The sequence below is a fragment of the Arachis ipaensis genome, chromosome B8 (genome assembly GCF_059453495.1).
Source record: "Arachis ipaensis isolate K30076 ecotype BB chromosome B8, ASM5945349v1, whole genome shotgun sequence".
Classification (NCBI taxonomy): Eukaryota; Viridiplantae; Streptophyta; class Magnoliopsida; order Fabales; family Fabaceae; genus Arachis; species Arachis ipaensis.
Genome location: NC_142443.1, coordinates 125979540 through 125995262, shown reverse-complemented (window position 1 = coordinate 125995262; position 15723 = coordinate 125979540).

Sequence of the window (15723 nt, the reverse complement as noted above, 5' to 3'; positions counted from 1 at the left end):
CACGCGTACGCGTCGCCCACGTGTACGCGTCGATTGAACTTTCGCAAGGTCACGCATATGCGTAATCCATGCGTGCGCGTCCCCTAACAGCATGGAAAATATTGCAAATTTTATATCATTTCGAAACCCTAGATGTTAGCTTTCCAATGCAACTGAAACCGCCTCATTTGGACCTCTGTGGCTCAGGTTATGATCGATTTAGTACGAAGAGATCAGGCTTGACAGCTCAGCAATTCCTTTAATTTCTTGAATTCTTTCCACTTTTGCATGCTTCCTTTCCATCCTCTAAGCCATTCCTGCCCTATAAACCCTAAAAATACTTAACACACATATCACGGCATCGAATGGTAATAAGAGAGAATTAAATTTAGTAATTTTAGGCCAAAGAAGCATGTTTTCAATCATAGCACAGAATTAGGAAGAAAAATGTAAAACATGCGAATTATATGAATAAGTGTGAGTTTAGTGGATAAAATCCACTCAATGAAGTACAAAATGTACCACGAAATAGTGGTGCATCAAATCTCCCCACACTTAAACATTAGCATGTCCTCATGCTAAGCTCAGGAGAAGCTACAAAGCAGTGAAGAGGAATGGTAGAAATTATGAAATGCAACCTGTCTCTATAAATGCAACTACATGCAAAAATGCTTTTACTTACTTAGTTAAAAGTAAACAAATTCTCCAAGACAAACATCAACTGGATTCCACTAATTCAAATCACAAAATAAAGTACAAATAAACTTGCAGAAGAAGATAGCTCATGAAAGCCGAGAACAAAGAATCGAACGTCGAACCCTCACCGGAAGTGTATACACTCTAATTACTCAGGTGTTTAAAGTTCGACCCTCTCAATTCTCTACTAAACTTGCTTTCTAAGGCTTGCTTTTTGTCTACCAATCAACACTAATTTGATGCACAAATACACATATCAAGAGGTCTTTAAGGGTTGTAATAGGGTTAGGGTCATGGTAGGATTGTATTTGGTCAAGTGGACTAAAATCTGAATTCTTAATTAACCTAAACTTCTCACCTAACTTAAGACAATCCATGTAATCAAAATACAAAACCTAACTATCTATTAACCATGTTTTTCACATATTCATGCACCCTAATTCGAGTACAGTACATATGCATTGCTATCACTATTTACTTTGGGGCATTTTGTCCCCTTTTTCTATTTGCTCTTTTTCTTTTCTTTTTCTCCCTTTTTTCTTTTTATTTATTATTTATTTATTTATTTATTTATTTATTTTTCTTTTTTTTTCTCAATGCATACTATTAAGATATTAAATGCAAGAATATATGCTCAACTATTATTTTGCACATTTTCACAAGAATATACAACACCCAATTCTCAAACCAAATGTTTTCAAACCCAACTTTCCCACACTTAAATCATGAACACTCTCACTAGTCTAAGCTAACAAAGGATTCAAATTAAGGACATTATTATTTTACACTTAGAGTTAATGATGTGCTAGAGTGAAGAACAAATGGGATAAGTAGGCTCAACATTAGTTTACAAAGGATAATGAAAAGGTTAAGGCCATATGGGTATGCAAGCTCAGTGAAATAAGACCTCAATCATATAAGTGCATGCATACATCAAACAATGGAAATATAGAATTAAGTAAGACAAAGATCACAATTTTAGAGACAACAACACACACTAAAACAGAATATTGGTTGATAAAATGCAACCAATCAAATAGGCTCAAAATCTCAAAAGGCTGTGTGTTCGAGCTCTAAACCATGTTCCAAATTAAAATTCTTCAAGCAAGTTTAACAAAAATTTTAATTTAAATTAGTGAAGTGCTAAAAAAGTTTCTTGAAAAAGAAATTATTACTTCAACCAAGTAGTGGTAAAATATGCACAAAATCAAACAATCATGCAATCAAATATGCAAATGCAACAATGAACTAGCAAAGAAAATAAAACATTGGTGTTGAGAAGAAAATAACTAACCCACAGAAGTCGGTATCGACCTCCCCACACTTAAAGATTGCACCGTCCTCGGTGCATGCTAAGATATGCAAGTGGATGGGTGGCTACAACTGATGCTTTTCTCCAAAGATTATGCAGATGCACTTGTCTGTCGCCCCATTGAGAAGCTTTTCCTTTCCCTTCTCGATGGCCATACTGAAAGAAGAGGAAAAAGAAGAAAAGTAATCCAAGAACAAAGATAGAAAATAAATAAAATATGGGTGTGTTAATGCCAAATAACGAAAGTCTCAATTACATGGTAGTTACAACATGCAAGTGAGAAAACAGTAGAAGTAAATGGCGTATCAATAGTGCAAAAATTACAACAATAGGGAAGAGATAGTGGGTCATGAAAGACAATATGAATTCATGTCAATGCAAAAGGAATACAAGTGTCAGAAAAGATTAGCATTGACCTATAAATAATATTACCCAACAATGGAAACAAGTCAAGATGCACCAAAATAATGCCTGGAAGATGCAACAGTTGAAGAAGAACATTTAACACTAATGGAAAAATAATGAACTTAGAAAAGAAAATATAAACATGCACAGAGTTAAAATGCAATGAATGAAAATATGCAAATGAATTAAGTAAAAGAGAATAAGGATGAGAAGTTAAAGAAATGAAGAAGAAGGAAGTAAGAAAGGTGGAAGAAAGAAGGAGAAAGGATAGAAGAAAGGAGAAGGGAATGAAAAACGGGACGCGACGCACGCGCGTGCATCACGCGTACGCGTGAATACTGAAGTAAGCCCACGCGTACGTGTGGGTGGCCAAAAATGCACATTGACGCGTGAGCGTCGGTCACGCGTACCCGTGAGAACCCGCGAGACTCTAGCACCATGGCATCACAACTCTCTGTTCAACTTCACCTTTTACGCCGATTTGGATGTCCATGCGTACGCATCACTGATGCTTACGCATGGATGGGAAAAATTGTAGGGGACGCGTACGCGTGAGGCACGCGCACACGTGGGGTGGCTTGTGCGCCACGCACCCCTCTCGCGCGTCTCCATCGCAAATCTCTGTTTGTTTTCTCTTTGTTGCGCAGTCACACACGACGAGTGCGCGTCGTAGACGCTTGCGCGTCGATTCCCTCTTTTTTTTTGCAGAATAAAAGTAAATATGTAGAACTGGAAATTAAAACTGACAGAAATAAATTAAAACTAATAAAAAGAAAAGATCAAACCATGGTGGCTTGTCTCCCACATAGCACTTTTAGTTATTGTCCTTAAGTTGGACATTTTGTGAGCTCCGTGTCATGGTGGCTTGTGCTTGAACTCATCTTGAAACTTCCACCAATGCTTGGTCTTCCAATAAGCTTTAACACCTCCAAATAAATTCACCAAGCCTTGATGAAGTTCTCCACAAGCTTTGAGCTCCCAAAGTTGATCCTCTTGTATGCCCGAATCCCAAATCTTGTTTCTACACCCGTCTTGAAGTGGCTCATTATTGCTCCAACCGGGTGGCAAGCAATCTGAATTCTCAATGCAATACAAAACTCTTCTCTTATACCCAACCAAATGATCACTAGTTCCACCCTTGCATCTAGCTCTTGAAGTATCAACCTTGATGAGTCTTGATTTGCAACTCCAACCACTAAACATCCTTCTCTTACGCTTAATGCCACAAAGCCTCCTAAGTTGACCATCCGTTTCAAGAAAACCATACTCAAGTGGGATAGGAAGGCGAATAGAGATAAGTCTTACCCACTCAAATGAAGGAGTAGATTGCCACCTAGGTGAAGAAGTTTCCAATGATCTTGACAAAGCATGTTCAACTCCCGTCCAACCCTTCCGAAGGACTTCCACTTCCACATCATTCTCAGACTCAATCAGAGAAGAGTCTTCATATTCAAGGAGTTCATTTATGGATGTAGATTCATCACCAGGAGGACTTGATTTATGATCCTCATCACCATGGGAACTTGCTTATTGATCTATCCCATCCAAGTCTTCATAGGGAATATGCCATGGAGGTTGTGCACTAGCCTCCTTGACATCAATTTCAATCTTTTTGGAGGGATACTCTACAACTCTAGATTCCCATGGAGGTTCAGCATCTCCTAAGTCTTCAACCACTTCTTCCTCTTCAACTATGACGGCATCCTCCACTTGTTCCAATACAAAGTCATGTTCCTCATTGTCCACTGGAGTTTCTAGTGTCTCCTTCATGCTAGGCTCTTCTATTGATTCTCCACATGTAGCCATGGGAGTTTCTTGAGTGTCCAAATATTGGGAAGCTAATCGATTTACTACCTCTGTCAAGGCAACCGTGAATTCTATTTGTTCTTTTTTCATCTCTCTTTGCCCTTGGAGAAGAACACCAAGAGTGTCATGCATTGAAGATTGAGGTGGATATGAGGGCTCATTACTTGGGGGGAAATGTTCATGATAAGAGGGTGGTTCATCATAATAAGGATGTGGTAGTTCATCACTCTCCATCTTTTCCACTTGTTGTACAACACACTTCAATCCCTTGTTCTCAAGTTGAGATTCCTTAGCCACGAGAGCTTCGGGTGCTATTCGGCTTATGATGAGCAGATATTTTATACGCTTTTTGGGGTTAATTTCATATAGTTTTTAGTATGTTTTAGTTAGTTTTTAGTTTATTTTCATTAGTTTTTAGGAAAAATTCATATTTCTGGACTTTACTATGAGTTGTGGGTTTTTCTGTAATTTCAGGTATTTTTCTGGCTGAAATTGAGGGAGCTGAGCAAAAATCTGATTCAGGCTGAAAAAGGACTGCTGATGCTGTTGGATTCTGACCTCCCTGCACTCAAAGTGGATTTTCTGGAGCTACAGAACTCTAAATGGCGAGCTTCTAATTGCGTTGGAAAGTAGACATCCAGGGCTTTCCAGCAATATATAATAGTCCATACTTTGCTCAAGGATAGACGACGTAAACTGGCGTTCAACGCCAATTCTCTGCCCAATTCTGGCGTCTAGCGCCAGAAAAGGATTAAAAGTTGGAGTTCAACGCCAGAAATGGATCCAAACCTGGCGTTGAACGCCCAAAATGGCCTTATGCACGTGAATTGCTTAAGTCTCAGCCCCAGCACACACCAAGTGGGCCCCAGAAGTGGATCTCAGCACCATCTATCATAGTCTACTCACTTTTTGTAAACCTAGGTTACTAGTTTAGTATTTAAACCACTTTTAGAGACTTATTTTGTATCTCATGACATTTTTAGATCTGAACTTTGTATTCTCTGACGGCATGAGTCTCTAAACTCCATTGTTGGGGGTGAGGAGCTCTGCTGTGTCTCGATGAATTAATGCAAGTATTTCTGTTTTCTATTCAACATGCGTGTTCCTATCTAAGATATTCATTCGCACTTCAACCTGAATGTGATGAACGTGACAATCATCATCATTCCCTATGAACGCGTGCCTGACAACCACTTCCGTTCTACTTTAGATTGAATGAGTATCTCTTAGATCTCTTAATCAGAATCTTCGTGGTATAAGCTAGATTGATGGCGGCATTCATGAGAGTCCGGAAAGTCAAACCTTGTCTGTGGTATTCCGAGTAGGACTCTGGGATTGAATGACTGTGACGTGCTTCAAACTCGTGAGTGCTGGGCGTAGTGACAGACGCAAAATGATAGTAAATCCTATTCCGGTACGATTGAGAACCTGCAGATGATTAGCCGTGCGGTGACAGCGCACCTGGACCATTTTCACTGGAAGGATGGATGGTAGCCATTGACAACGGTGATCCACCAACACACAGCTTGCCATAGGAGGACGTGCATGCATGAATCAGAAGACAGAGGAAAGCAGAGATTCAGAACACAAAGCATCTCCAAAACTCCAACATATTCTCCATTACTGCACAACAAGTAACCTTTAATCCATGCTCTCTTGTTTATTCGCAATTCAACTGATAAATATAATTGACTTCTTGACTAAGAATTACAAGATAACCATAGATTCCTTCAAACCAACAATCTCCGTGGGATTCGACCCTTACTCACGTAAGGTATTACTTAGACGACCCAGTGCACTTGCTGGTTAGTGGTACGCGTTGCGAAAAGTGTGATTCACAATTCATGCACCAAGTTTTTGGCGCCGTTGCCGGGGATTGTTCGTGTTTGGACAACTAACGGTTTATTTTGTTGCTTAGATTAGGAAAAATTTCTCTTTTTGTTTAGAGTCTCGTATTATTGTCGTGCTAAAACTTTAGAATCCTTATTTTCTTGTTAAAATCTTTTTCAAAAATAATTTTTCTATTAAATCCTGTGCCAAATTTTAAGTTTGGTGTTTTCTTGTTGATTTCTCTGTGTTTTTCGAAAATTTTAGTTTGGTTTTCTAAAAATTTTAAGTTTGGTGTTCTTCCTTCGTGTTCTTGTGTTCTTGTGAATCTTCAAAGTGTTCTTGAGTTTTCCTTGTGTCTTGATCTTAAAATTTTTAAGTTTGGTGTTCCTTAGTATTTTTCCCTTAAAAATTTTCGAAAACAAGGAGCATCAGATCTAAAAATTTTAAATCTTGTGCCAGCATAAGGACATGGAAACAGCTGACAGAAAAATTTCTGAATCAATACTTTCCCCCAAAACGGATGACACAGCTAAGGTTGGACATCCAAGGCTTTAAACAAGGAGATAATGAGTCTCTTTATGATGCCTGGGAGAGATACAGAGAGATGCTAAGAAAATGCCCCTCTGAAATGTTTTCAGAGTGGGTTCAGTTAGACATCTTCTATTATGGGCTTGCTGAAGGAGCTCAGATGTCTCTAGATTACTCAGCTGGTGGATTTATCCACATGAGAAAGACAATTGAAGAAGCTCAAGAGCTCATTAATACAGTTGCCAGGAATCAGCATCTGTACCTAAGCAGTGACCCTAGCATGAAAGAAGAGGTTAAAACAGCAACTGCTGAACTCAGTCCTGTAAAACAAGCTGCTGAATTCAATCAGCAATTGAACTTTCTAACAAAGCAGTTAGCCGAATTCAAAGATAGACTACAAGAGACAAGGATGGCTAATATACATATGGACGAACAGTTTAAGCAAACAAAGCAGCAGCTGTCAAGGCAAATAACAGAAGAATGCCAAGCAGTTCAACTAAGAAGTGGGAAAAGATTAAATACCCCACCTCAAGGCAGCAAAAAGCCAAGAAATGAGCAAACCACCCAAGATTCACCTGAGGACAGTAAGAGCCCAGGGAAAAATAATTCTGGCGCTAAAACGCCAGAAAATTGGTGGAAGGCTGGCGCTGAACGCCCAGACCATGGCCAAAACTGGCGTTCAATGCCAGAAACAAAGCAGGATTGGCGTTCAACGCCAGAAATGGGCAAGGATCTGGCATTGAACGCCCAAAATGGGTAGGATCTGGCGCTGAACGCCCAAAATGGGCACAATTCTGGCGTTCAGACGCCAGGAACAGAGAAGGAGTTGGCATCTAATGTTACTCCAGTCTCTAACTCTGGCACTCAATTGCCAGTGAGGGATCAGACACACACAAATGCTGAAAGCAACCCCTCTAAAAAGGCTTCTTCAACCACTTCTGTAGGCAATAAACCTACAACAACTAAGGTTGAAGAATATAAAGCCAAGATACCTTATCCTCAAAAACTCCGGAAAGAGGAGCAGGATAAGCAATTTGCTCGCTTTGCAGATTATCTCAGGACTCTTGAAATAAAGATTCCTTTTGCAGAAGCACTTGAGCAAATACCTTCTTATGCCAAGTTCATGAAAGAGATCTTGAGTCATAAAAAGGATTGGAGAGAAACAGAAAGAGTTCTCCTCACTGAAGAATGCAGTGCAGTCATTCTGAAGAGCTTTCCTAAAAAGCTTAAAGACCCTGGGAGTTTTCTGATACCATGCATATTAGAAGGTAATTGCACCAAGACAGCTTTATGCGATCTTGGGGCAAGCATCAACCTGATACCTGCATCCACTATCAGAAAGCTTGGCTTAACTGAAGAAGTTAAACCAACCCGGATATGTCTCCAACTTGCTGATGGTTCCACTAAATACCCATCAGGCGTGATTGAAGACATGATTGTCAGAGTTGGGCCATTCGCCTTTCCCACTGACTTTGTTGTGCTGGAAATAGAGGAGCACAAGAGTGCTACTCTCATTCTAGGAAGACCCTTCCTAGCAACTGGACGATCCCTCATTGACGTCCAACAGGGGGAAATAACCCTGAGAGTCAATGATGATGAATTCAAATTGAACGCTGTCAAAGCCATGCAGCATCCAGACACATCAAAAGACTGCATGAAAGTTGATCTTATTGACTCTTTGGTAGAAGAGATCAACATGGCTGAGAGTCTTGAATCAGAGTTGGAAAATATCTTTAAAGATGTTCAGCCTGATTTAGAAGATTCAGAGGACATGAAAGAGCCTCTGAAATTTCTTCTGGAAGAGGAAAAACCTCCTAAACCCGAGCTCAAGCCATTACCACCATCCTTGAAATATGCGTTTCTGGGAGAAGGTGACACTTTTCCAGTGATCATAAGCTCTGCTTTAAATTCACAGGAAGAGGAGGCACTTATTCAAGTGCTAAGGACACACAAGACAGCTCTTGGGTGGTCCATAGGTGACCTTAAGGGCATAAGCCCAGCTAGATGCATGCACAAAATCTTATTGGAGGATAATTCCAAACCAGTGGTTCAACCACAGAGGCGGCTAAATCCAGCCATGAAAGAAGTGGTGCAGAAAGAGGTCACCAAATTACTAGAGGCTGGGATTATTTATCCTATTTCTGATAGCCCCTGGGTGAGCCCTGTCCAAGTCGTCCCAAAAAAGGGAGGCATGACAGTGATTCATAATGAAAAAAATGAACTGGTTCCTACAAGAACAGTTATAGGGTGGCGCATGTGTATTGACTACAGAAGGCTCAATACAGCCACCAGAAAGGATCATTTTCCTTTACCATTTATAGACCAGATGCTAGAAAGACTAGCAGGTTATGATTATTACTGCTTTTTGGATGGCTACTCAGGCTATAACCAGATTGCGGTAGATCCTCAGGATCAAGAGAAAACAGCATTCACATGTCCATCTGGAGTGTTTGCTTATAGAAGGATGTCATTTGGGCTGTGTAATGTGCCTGCAACCTTCCAGAGATGCATGCTCTCTATTTTTTCTGATATGGTGGAAAGATTTCTGGAAGTCTTCATGGATGACTTCTCAGTATATGAAGACTCATTCAGCTCCTATCTTGATCACCTGAAACTTGTTCTGAAAAGATGCCAAGAGACCAACCTAGTTTTAAACTGGGAAAAATGTCACTTCATGGTGACTGAAGGGATTGTTCTTGGGCATAAAATCTCAAAAAAGGGAATAGAGGTGGATCAAGCAAAAATAGAGGTAATTGAAAAATTACCACCACCTGCCAATGTTAAGGCAATCAGAAGCTTTCTGGGGCATGCAGGATTCTATAGGAGGTTTATAAAGGATTTTTCAAAAATCGCAAAACCTCTATGCAATCTGCTAGCTGCTGACACGCCATTTGTGTTCGACACAGAGTGCCTGCAGGCGTTTGAAACGCTGAAAGCTAAACTGGTCACAGCACCAGTTATTTTTGCACCAGACTGGACATTACCATTTGAGCTAATGTGTGATGCCAGTGATCACGCCATTGGTGCAGTGTTGGGACAGAGGCATGACAAGCTTCTGCACGTCATTTATTACGCTAGTCGCGTTCTAAATGATGCTCAGAAGAATTACACAACCACAGAAAAGGAATTACTTGCAGTGGTTTACGCCATTGACAAGTTCAGATCATACTTAGTATGATCAAAAGTGATTGTGTATACTGATCATGCTGCTCTTAAATATTTACTCACAAAGCAGGATTCAAAACCCAGGCTCATCAGATGGGTGTTGCTTCTGCAAGAGTTTGATATAGAAATAAGAGACAGACAAGGGACAGAGAACCAAGTGGCTGATCATCTGTCCCGGATAGAGCCAGTAGAAGGGACGCCCCTCCCCTCTCTTGAGATCTCTGAAACTTTCCCGGATGAGCATTTATTTGCCATTCAGGAAACACCATGGTTTGCCGATATTGCAAACTATAAAGCTGCAAGGTTCATACCCAAGGAGTACAACAGGATACAAAAGAAGAAATTAATTACTGATGCAAAGTACTACTTGTGGGATGAACCCTATCTCTTTAAGAGATGTGCAGACGGAATAATCCGTAGGTGTGTGCCTAGAGAAGAAGCACAGAGGATCCTATGGCATTGCCATGGATCTCAATATGGAGGCCATTTCGGAGGTGAGCGAACAGCCACCAAGGTCCTCCAATGTGGCTTCTATTGGCCCACACTCTATAAAGATTCCCGAGAGTTTGTACGTAACTGTGACAGTTGCCAAAGAGCTGGTAATCTGCCTCATGGTTACGCCATGCCTCAACAAGGAATCTTGGAAATTGAGTTGTTTGATGTATGGGGAGTTGACTTCATGGGACCTTTCCCACCATCATACTCAAACACCTATATTCTGGTGGCAGTTGACTATGTATCAAAATGGGTTGAGGCCATTGCCACACCCACCAATGATACTAAAACAGTGCTGAAGTTCCTCCAGAAACATATCTTTAGCAGGTTTGGTGTCCTGAGAGTACTAATCAGTGATGGGGGCACTCACTTCTGCAATAAATAGCTTTACTCTGCCATGGTTCGGTATGGAATTTGCCATAAGGTGGCTACTCCATATCATCCACAAACTAATGGGCAAGCTGAAGTCTCTAACAGAGAATTAAAGAGAATCCTGGAACAGACAGTAAATACCCGTAGAAAGGATTGGGCACGGAGCTTGGATGATGCTCTGTGGGCTTACAGAACAGCATTCAAGACCCCTATAGGGACCTCTCCATACCAACTCGTGTATGGTAAGGCATGTCACCTGCCCGTGGAACTGGAACATAAGGCTTACTGGGCAACCAGATTCCTAAACTTTGATGCCAAATTAGCAGGAGAAAAACGATTGCTCCAGCTAAATGAGCTAGAGGAATTCAGATTCACAGCTTTCGAAAATGCCAAGCTTTATAAAGAAAAATAAAAAAAGTGGCATGACAGAAAGCTGTCATCTAGAATCTTTGAACCAGGACAGAAGGTTCTGTTGTTTAACTCTAGACTCAGGCTATTCCCCGGGAAACTGAAATCCCGGTGGAGGGGACCATACGTGATTACAAGTGTATCACCATATGGTTATGTGGAGCTTCAAGATATTGATTCTGATAAGAAGTTCATTGTCAATGGACAGAGAATCAAGCATTATCTTGAAGGCAACATTGAGCAAGAATGCTCAAGGCTGAAGCTAGATTAAAAGCTCAGCAAGGTCCAGCTAAAGACAATAAAGAAGCGCTTGCTGGGAGGCAACCCAGCTATGGGGCAACAATCCTCTAAGCATTTTGCCCTATTTTTATTTTTGTTTGTTTATATAAAGTTCACTGACACTAAGGTGAGGAATCATTTGTATAAGTCCACAGAGTTACAGAAGGACTCGGCACACAAAACAGAGAAAAAGAGCTCATTGGCAAGAAAACGCCAGTAATGGTAGCAATCTGGGCGTTCAACGCCAGAAATGGGCACCCACTGGGCGTTGAACGCCAGTAATGGCAGCAGCTGGGCGTTGAACGCCCAGGAGAGCAGCATTTGGGCGTTGAACGCCCAAAACAGGCAGTGTTTGGGCGTTCAAACGCCAGGATGGCAGGGAGGAGACAAAACTCATTTTTATTCAAATTTTTTCATTCTAAATCTTGATTTTCATACTTCAATTCATGATTTCTTACATAAACATGTTAAGAACCTTGATTTCTAAATTCCATAATTTCTAAAAACCCTACCCTAAAAATATCAAATGTATTTTAATCCATAAGCACCAGGCCTCTTTGCAAATTCAATCCAACTCTTTTCAAAACTTTTTTTTACAAATCTATCTTTTCAACTCATCAATATCTTTTTCAAAACCTCCACTTTATCTTTTTCAAAATCTAAATCTATCTTTTTCAAAAATCTTTCATATCCTCTCAATTTTAAACTATATCTTCTCTTATCATATCTTCTATCTTATCTTTTCCAAATAAATCTTTTTATCATATCTTTATCTCTTCTTTTTCGAAAAACCCACCCTCCCTCCCTATATATTTGAGTTCGGCCTCCCTCCCCTCCCATCAACAATTGCACCTAGCTCTCCTTCTCTCCCTCTCCTTTCTTTTCTTTTGCTTGAGGACAAGCAAACCTCTAAATTTGGTGTGTTTATCCGCGATCACTAAGATCATGGCTCCCAAAGGAAAACAACCCACTCCAAGAGGTAAGAAAGAGAGCGTTCCAAAACCACTTTGGAATCAAGGGAAGTTCTTATCTAAAGAACATTCAGACCATTATAATAAAATAATGGGTCTGAGATCAGTGATCCCGGAAGTTAGATTCGATCTGAAGGAAGATGAATATCCGGAGATCCAGGAGCAAATTCGAATCAGGAACTGGAAAGTCCTAGCTAATCCTGAAACAAAAGTGGGAAGGAATATGATCCAGGAGTTTTATGCTAATATGTGGCAGACTGACAAGCAAAAACTATCTGGAACTGCTTTCTATGAATATCGGACCATGGTCAGAGAAAAGATTGTTCATACCACCCCTGACAAGATCAGAGAGATCTTAAAGCTACCTCAGCTGAAAGATGATCCAGACTCCTTCAACAGGAGAATGATGAGAACAGACAAGGGCCTGGATAAGATTCTAGAGGACATATGTATCCCTGGAGCCAGGTGGACCACCAACACAAAGGGTGTCCCAAATCAACTCAAGAGAGAAGATCTCAAACCAGTCGCCAGAGGATGGCTGGACTTCATTGGGTATTCTCTGTTGCCTACTAGCAACCGTTCTGAAGTCACAGTTAAAAGAGCAGTGATGATCCATTGCATCATGATGGGAAAGGAAGTGGAGGTTCATCAGCTGATCTCAGCTGAATTCTACAAAATTGCTAACAAAAATTCTAAAGAGGCCAGGTTGGCTTATCCAAGCATGATTTCTCTGCTCTGCAAGGATGCCGGAGTAAGAATGGGAATAACTGAGTATATCTCAGTTGAGAAACCAATCACCAAAGCATCAATGGAAAAAAAACAAGCGCAGGAGGATCCCACCAAGAAAAAACACAGGAATTTCTCCCAGAAATCCCTCAATCTGAATACTGGGAGTATCTTGAGACGTCTGTCACCAAGATCCGGGAGGCTATGGAGCAAATAATAAAAGAACAGAAGGAACACAGTCAAATGCTGACCTATATGTTTAAAGAACAAGAGGAGCAAGGGCGTGACTTAAGGGAATTGAAGCGCCAGAAGTTTTCTCTTGAAGAATCAAGCACTCTACGGATCAGAGGAACACCCATTTCCCAGAACAAAGGTTGTTAAATTCCAATTTATGCTTTAACTCTGTGATAGTGTCGTTATAGAAATTCACCTTAGGAGTCATATAGTAGTAATTAGTATCTATTTTGATTTTATCTCCAATTAAGTCATAGTTTATTTTTCTCGTCATCAGCAAACATGAATAAAATAGTAGATCTTTTGAATAAGAGGCAATAAAATTTCGAGTTTTAATAAGAGAAATTCTCATTAGTTACATGTGGTAGCAATACTTTCTGTCTTCTGAATGAACGCTTGAACAGTGCATATGTCTTTTGAATTTGTTGTTTAAGACTGTTAAATATGTTGGCTCTTGAAAGAATGGTGAACATGAGACATGTTATTGATAATCTGAAAAATCATAAAAATGATTCTTGAAGCAAGAAAAAGCAGCAAAAAAAAAAAAAGAGAGAGAAAAGCAAAAAAAGCCAATAGCCCTTAAAATCAAAAGGCAAGGGTAATAAAAAAGATCCCAAGGCTTTGAGCATCAGTGGATAGGAGGGCCTAAGGGAATAAAATCCTGGCCTAAGCGGCTAAATCAAGCTGTCCCTAACCATGTGCTTGTGGCGTGAAGGTGTCAAGTGAAAACTTGAGACTGAGCGGTTAAAGTCAAGGTCCAAAGCAGAAGGAAGAGTGTGCTTAAGAACTCTGGACACCTCTAATTGGGGACTTTAGCAAAGCTGAGTCACAATCCAAAGGGTTCACCCAATTATGTGTCTGTGGCATTTATATATCCGGTGGTAACACTGGAAAACAAAGTGCTTAGGGCCACGGCCAAGACTCATGAAATAGCTGTGTTCAAGAATCATCATACTAAAATAGGAGAATCAATAACACTATCTGAATTCTAAGTTCTTATAGATGCCAATCACTCTGAGCTTCAATGGATAAAGTGAGATGCCAAAAATGTTCGGAAGCAAAAAGCTACTAGTCCCGCTCATGTAATTGGAATCTGAGCTTCACTCAAAAACTCTGAGATATTATTGCTTCTCAACCCATTAGTCTTCTATTTTATTTTTCTAGTTGCTTGAGGACAAGCAACAGTTTAAGTTTGGTGTTGTGATGAGCAGATATTTTATACGCTTTTTGGGGTTAATTTCATATAGTTTTTAGTATGTTTTAGTTAGTTTTTAGTTTATTTTCATTAGTTTTTAGGAAAAATTTATATTTCTGGACTTTACTATGAGTTGTGTGTTTTTCTGTAATTTCAGGTATTTTTCTGGCTGAAATTGAGGGAGCTGAGCAAAAATCTTATTCAGGCTGAAAAAGGACTGCTGATGCTGTTGGATTCTGACCTCCCTGCACTCAAAGTGGATTTTCTAGAGCTACAGAACTCGAAATGGCGTGCTTCCAATTGCGTTGGAAAGTAGACATCCAAGGCTTTCCATCAATATATAATAGTCCATACTTTTCTCAAGGATAGATGACATAAACTGGCGTTCAACGCCAGTTTTCTGCCCAATTCTGGCGTCCAGCGCCAGAAAAGGATTAAAAGTTGGAGTTCAACGCCAGAAATGGATCCAAACCTGGCGTTGAACGCCCAAAATGGCCTTATGCACGTGAATTACTTAAGTCTCAGCCCCAGCACACACCAAGTGGGCCCCAGAAGTGGATCTCAGCACCATCTGTCATAGTCTACTCACTTTTTGTAAACCTAGGCTACTAGTTTAGTATTTAAACAACTTTTAGAGACTTATTTTGTATCTCATGACATTTTTAGATCTGAACTTTGTATTCTCTGACGGAATGAGTCTCTAAACTCCATTGTTGGGGGTGAGGAGCTCTGCTGTGTCTCGATGAATTAATGCATGTATTTCTGTTTTCTATTCAACATGCGTGTTCCTATCTAAGATATTCATTCGCACTTCAACCTAAATGTGATGAACGTGACAATCATCATCATTCCCTATGAACGCGTGCCTGACAACCACTTCCGTTCTACTTTAGATTGAATGAGTATCTCTTAGATCTCTTAATCAGAATCTTCGTGGTATAAGCTAGATTGATGGCGGCATTCATGAGAGTCCGGAAAGTCTAAACCTTGTCTGTGGTATTCCGAGTAGGACTCTGGGATTGAATGACTGTGACGTGCTTCAAACTCGTGAGTTCTGGGCGTAGTGACAGACGCAAAAGGATAGTAAATCCTATTCTGGTACGATTGAGAACCTGCAGATGATTAGCCGTGCGGTGACAGCGCACCTGGGCCATTTTCACTGGAAGGATGGATGGTAGCCATTGACAACGGTGATCCACCAACACACAGCTTGCCATAGGAGGACGTGCATGCATGAATCAGAAGACAGAGAAAAGCAGAGATTCAGAACACAAAGCATCTCCAAAACTCCAACATATTCTCTATTACTGCACAACAAGTAA